This window comes from Cavia porcellus, unplaced genomic scaffold (genome assembly GCF_034190915.1).
Source record: "Cavia porcellus strain 051 isolate PalLab524CR breed Dunkin Hartley unplaced genomic scaffold, mCavPor4.1 scaffold_34, whole genome shotgun sequence".
NCBI classification, from domain to species: Eukaryota; Metazoa; Chordata; class Mammalia; order Rodentia; family Caviidae; genus Cavia; species Cavia porcellus.
The window spans coordinates 27,910,357-27,916,319 of record NW_026947517.1 but is presented as its reverse complement, the minus strand read 5'-3'; the positions used below and the strand labels follow the sequence as shown (position 1 = coordinate 27,916,319).

General features: G+C 35.8%; 1 long non-coding RNA gene across 1 annotated transcript; it reads right to left on the bottom strand.

Moving 5' to 3' along the window:
• Positions 1 to 1,478: 1,478 nt before the first annotated feature.
• LOC134474646 (uncharacterized) lies at positions 1,479 to 3,845 on the bottom strand. The gene is made up of 3 exons (XR_010045513.1): positions 3,717 to 3,845; positions 3,458 to 3,518; positions 1,479 to 1,612 (listed from the first exon to the last, which is right to left on the bottom strand). It is a non-coding gene; the product is annotated as an uncharacterized LOC134474646 (long non-coding RNA).
• Between the last annotated feature and the right edge of the window lie 2,118 nt (positions 3,846 to 5,963).

Below are 5,963 nucleotides of genomic sequence, written 5' to 3'. Positions count from 1 at the left end.
ATTGGAATATCACTTTCTGTGCTTTAATTTTATAACTTGAACAACTACTTCTAAGATGACAATATGCAACAAATCAACTAGTGATATCTTATTATTTTTCTGAAATTATGTATTATTTCTATACTTTTTTTCTGTTTTTTTTTCTCTTTAAATAAACAACATTAAAGTTCACAAAAATATAAAATATTTAAAGACAAAATATTAAGGACATAGACACTATCCATACTTGAAATTGAAAAGCCCATTTCAGTTTACCATGTTTAACTACAAGATGCCATGTTGAAGCACAAAGACACTTTTAAAAATCTAAAGAGGTACAAGTGATTAACTGAAAACAATACAAGTTGTGCCCTTGAGTAGAGATGCTCCTCAGATTTGTCATTTCTGTAAAATTTGTGAAGAAATATTGACATCAAAATTCTGTATTGATTATTTCTTCAGGTCTCCTTGCGATTTTTAAAGTAAACTTAGATCTACACTGTCTGAAGAGTGATGTTTTTTCTATGTATTTAACAACAAACATGGATTGCCATATTTCTCACATTGTTATTCCACATAGGATCCAGTGAGCCCTTTCAGATATGTAACAATGATCATGTGTGCTGAGGGTTCCTATAATACATAGAATTTATCGCTTGTGTGAGATTTTTCACATATTTCACTTACAATATGGCTCCTGAAAGTGTCTCCACTTGCTTCCATAGCCAGTGGTTCTTCCAAGTGTGAATTCTTTCACGTGTTTTGTAGTGACTCTATGCAGTAAAAGCTTTGCCACATTGTTATATACATAGGTTTTCTCATCAGTGTAAAGTCATTGATGTATTTTACAATATCCATATGTGGAGAAAGCTTTCCCACATTCTTCACATACACAAGGTTTCTCAACAGTGTAATTTTTTTCATGTATTGGACAATGAGCATTTCTGCTGAAACCTTTCCAACATTCCTAACATATATAAGTTTTCTGCCCAGTGTGAATATTTCATGCATCATGAAATATGTACATGTGCTCAAAAATTCTCATGATACTTATATACACTGGTTTTATCTTGAGTGTGAGCTTTCATGTTGCTTACAATGTCCATGTCGGGAAAAAGCTTTCCCACATTGGTTACATACATATGGTTTCACTCCAGTGTGAATACTTTCATGTGTCTTACACTGTCCATGTGTGGTAAAAGCTTTCCCACATTCCTTACATACATAAGGTTTCTCTCCAGTGTGAATTCTTACATGAACCTTACAATACGCACGTGTTTTAAAAACTTTCCCACACTGCTTACATACATAAAGTTTCTCTCCAGTGTGATTTCTTCCATGTTTGTTACAATCTCCCCATGTGTTAAAAGCTTTCCCACATTGCTTACATACATAGTGTTTCTCTACAGTATGAATTCTTTTATGTTGCTTATAATGTCCAGATTTGGTGAAACCTTTTCCACATTGCTTGCATACATAGGGTTTCCCTCCACTGCAATATTTTTTATGGATCTGAACATTGTGGTGTGCTTCTGTTTCTTTCACATTCACATTACCTTCTGCAGTACAAAGGAATACTTCTTTACACTGATTCCAAGATGTATATCCATAGGACTTCCCTAGCTTGTCATTTCTGTGAAGAAAAACATCACATATAGGATTAATAACCATATTACTAAGCTTTTTTTGGAGAGTTGAACAAAACTGTTTACAGTCTCGCTGCTTGAATCCCCACTTCATATGTTTCACTTTTGTATTTGATTAACTATTTTTATGAACACTATATGTAATCATCATCTTGAGATTTCTTCCTGTTCATTTTAACTTTGAAAGCAGTATTATTTCTACTTACTGTGTTTTGTTTAGTCTTTCCATACATTAAATTAAAAAAAGAAAAATTGACAGTGAAATGGGTCTCAGTTTAATGACTGCATTAATGTCAAGTTCCGTTTTTAATGGCTGCTAAGAAATTTTGACCATGAAGCAACAGAATGGCCTTGTAAGATATGTTGAAAACAACCATTCCCAAAAGACTGGTACATGTTTGGAAATCTTAAAAGTTGGTACCTTTTGAAATGCAGAATATTTAGCTTCATTTTGGGCATGGGTACATATGTGTATCACATACAGATCATTCTGATATGTTTCCCCATCACAATCTCCCTTCTGTCCTTAACCAGTAGTTCCCTTTTTTATATGGTCAGTCTTACTTTTCTCTATCGACTCTCTTTCATTTCATTCCACAATTTATATTTTGGTTTCTCATCTAAAAGAAACCCTGTGACCTTTTAGGTTTTATAGCTGAGATATTCCACTGAATTGCTGGGAGAAAGACCCATCTATTTCTTATGGCAAATGACATAATACTATTTATTTTTTGAGATTATATAACACACTTTTTTTCTTTTCCATGCTGGGAATGAGCAACAGGTATTAGCATAACATCTATAGCTTTTTTTAAAATATGTTTTTAGAGATTTTCACTGATCATTAAGCTGTGAAGTTTGAACTTGAATTTGCCATTCTGCAAAATCTGATTTCTAGTTTGCTGGGTTTACAAGAATGCACAATCACAGAGTCTATTAACATTTTGCTTCTCCACAAATCCAGTGATAGATACCTAAGCTTCTTCAAGGCCTGATCTATTATAACTTGATGTGCTTTGTATATGAGTAAGCATGTATCAGTATTTTATGTGGATTTTGAATTTTTAAAAATATCCAGGACAAGTATGAGGGGATCAATTTCTAGAGAAAACTGCATACTGATATTCAGAATGAGTGCTCTAACATTCCAACAGATTACTAAGAATTTTAATCAGAATGGCTGATTCTCTAGAGCATTGTCATGGTTTATGTTTGTGTCCCCCAGGCCTCATGAGTTTGCATTCAGTGCTCCACCCACATAGGTGTGGAACCAGGATGTGATGTAATGGCAGGAAGAAGGTGTGATTTTATTTTTCTTTGCTGGTTTGACTTTGCTGTTGGGGGCCGCCATGAACTGGAGCCCAGCCATGCCTGCCTGTCTTGGAGCCAACTGAGTGTGGACTGAAACCTCCAAAAACTGTAAGAAATAAACCTTTCCTTTCCCAACTTTGGGCTTCAGGTATTTTGTCTCAGCGACGAGCATAAAGTAACTAAGACAAGCATGGCTTGGAAACATGAGCACTCCATTTTATTTCAAATTCTATTGCAATCTTAGTAATTTTTAGATAATGGATGTGTTGTATTCACATGTATACATTTGTAGAAAAACTGAAGGCAGAATATCATAACTCAAAGTGTATGGCTTTCATACACATCTATATGCAATGTCATATGTTTTCATGATTTAATTCCCTCATTACACATACCCTAGCTTATACATCTTCAGAGAATATTGCTGATATTAAATTGAATGGTGCCTCATTTCTTTGGCTGCCATTCTTCTGCTTACTAATTACTCAGGAACGTTCCTTCTCCTTGTGAGTGTGAATTACCTTAAGTATCTCCAGTAAATCTTGCATTCTTTTTTAGCTTCCTGGATATCCCCAAGTCCTCCTGAATTGCAGACATAGAAATACCAGTGCTCATTAGAATAATACATACAAATAAATAAATTTTGTTTAGATTTATGATATAATGGGTCCAGATCTGAGCTATTTTTAAAAATATTTTCACATTCTTTTAATGAAACAGCACTAATGAGCAATAAACAATATTCTGACAGCATGAGTGACAAAAGTATTTCATCCTTACCTATTGCAGCCAAGTTCCTAAAGGTTTCACCCATCACATCTCTGCAGAGGTTCTTTTGGGATGGACTCAGCAAAGCCCACTCCTCATTGCTGAAGTTCACGACCACATCCTCAAAGGTCACTGCCTCCTAAAGGATCATACATGTATTTCTCAAAGGAAGGTTAAGATCCCAGGTTTGAGATATCTTAAATTCTTTCCTACAAATCTGAATCTCAAAAGGCTGAGACAGGATGGCTTTGGTGAGTTCAGGGCAATTCTAGGCTCCATAGAGTGTTCAAATACAGCTGATATACATACAGAAAGCTTGTCTCAATAAAACAAAACTAAACTTACATAAAACCAAACAAAATAGCTGAATGAAGACTGATTTCTTCAAATTTAAATCCATGTCTTGGTCATTAATTTTGTATATATACACATTTTTGAAGACAGCAAATTTGATGCTAGATTGCAACTCACTGCTAATGTAACAGTGAAATAGGAGCACTGATTCTTGTGCTGAGTCATTGCAATATTCTGTGTGTACTGTCTCTAAAGCAGAGCTCACAGTGAGAAGCCTGGAGGACCAGCATCCACAAAGCACAGAGGCAGATAAATATCCCATCAATCAACTGGGAAGCCAAGCAAGCACCTGCCTTCCCTGGTAAGTGGTGGTGGTGTGGCAGACTGCGGCCAATCCAGGGCGTGAACCAACAGCAGCTCCTGAGATCTAGGCCATGCTGGAATTTAGGACACTGTGAAGCCAAGCAAGCACCACCTCTCCTTCATAAGTGGTGGTGGTCTGGCAGACTTCAGCCCTTTCAGGGGGAGAACCAGCAACAGCTCCTGAGATCCACACCATGATGGAACTTAGGACTCTGTGAAACCAAACAACTAGCCAGTCTCCCTACTAAGCAATAGTGAACCTACTGATGCATGGCCTAGAATCAAACATTCCACTTCCTCTACCCCTCTTCTCCTGTCACCCCCACCCCTGTTAGCAAATGGGAATCACAAATCTGAGCATTTTCTGGGAAGTTGAAAATAACAAATAAGGGGACTTCCTTCTACTATCTCTTTGAAGGCAAATATTTTTATTACTGTTTTGCTCTATTCTGAATCATGGTATTGCTCTATTCAATGTTCTGTTTTGTTAAGTTCTATAATGTTCTGTATTTCATCTCATTTTGATATATGTGACTGAAGAACAATTATTATAAAGATAATGAAATATAATGTGATACCTATTACTGTTATCCCAGGAACCTGTTGTGAAGTTGTGTACCAGTTTCACAGTATGATCTGAGTTTGCCTTATTGTGCCTTGTTCTGTTGTATTTTACCAGTTTCAAAATTAGAAAAAAAGAAAAAACATCTCATCAATCACTTTGATAGACTATAGATGATGTCTCCACAAATCTCATTTAGGCCACTGAATACTTTGTTCTTAATATACTTCAGCATCATTTTGAAATATGAATTTGGTTTCATAGAAAAAAACATAAATAACATTCAATATGGTACATAAATAATAACACAAATGTTAGTGGAAAACAGCTGTATTTTATAAATATGTATAAACAATGAAACCGGGCCCAAGCTGTAAATTATAGTTCACTGTCACCCAGTGATCACTGTCCATTGAGATATAAGAAGTATATCTTGGGAGGCTGGTAAAGGAGTTCTTCCTTGAATTTGGGGCTATCCTAAGTTGCAGAGCTGTCTAAAACAGAGAAACCTTGACTGAGACACCCCACAGACAAAGTGAAACTTGAAAAGAGTCTGCATAAGACACCTTTGGTTTGTTTTTAAAAATTATACCCATATAATACAGAAAAATTCCAACAATATTCAACACTTTCTGAGAAACAATGTGGTTATCTTCAATACTTCAAAGAAAATAGTTTCATAGTTGGGTATTTAGCTCAATGGCATCACCGCCCGCCTGGAAAGCATAGGTCATGAATTCAATCCTTGGAACAAAAAAAAATCCAAGTTTTACCTTCATGACACTGGAGCATAATTATGATAATCCAAATTAGATCTCAAGCATGGAACACAAAATTCATGGGTTGACAGGGATGTGAAATGCTGATTGTTGCCAAAGCTGGTGTTGATCACCTCAAGTAAGCAATCAAAACCCAACTTTACTTCATACTTACTCTAAGAACTACCTGACTTTCAGTGAAGACCCTCTCTGTTGTATGTCCTGCTATTGGCTTCCTGCATCCTGTCAATCACTTCCACATTCTTTCCACACTCCTTTGAT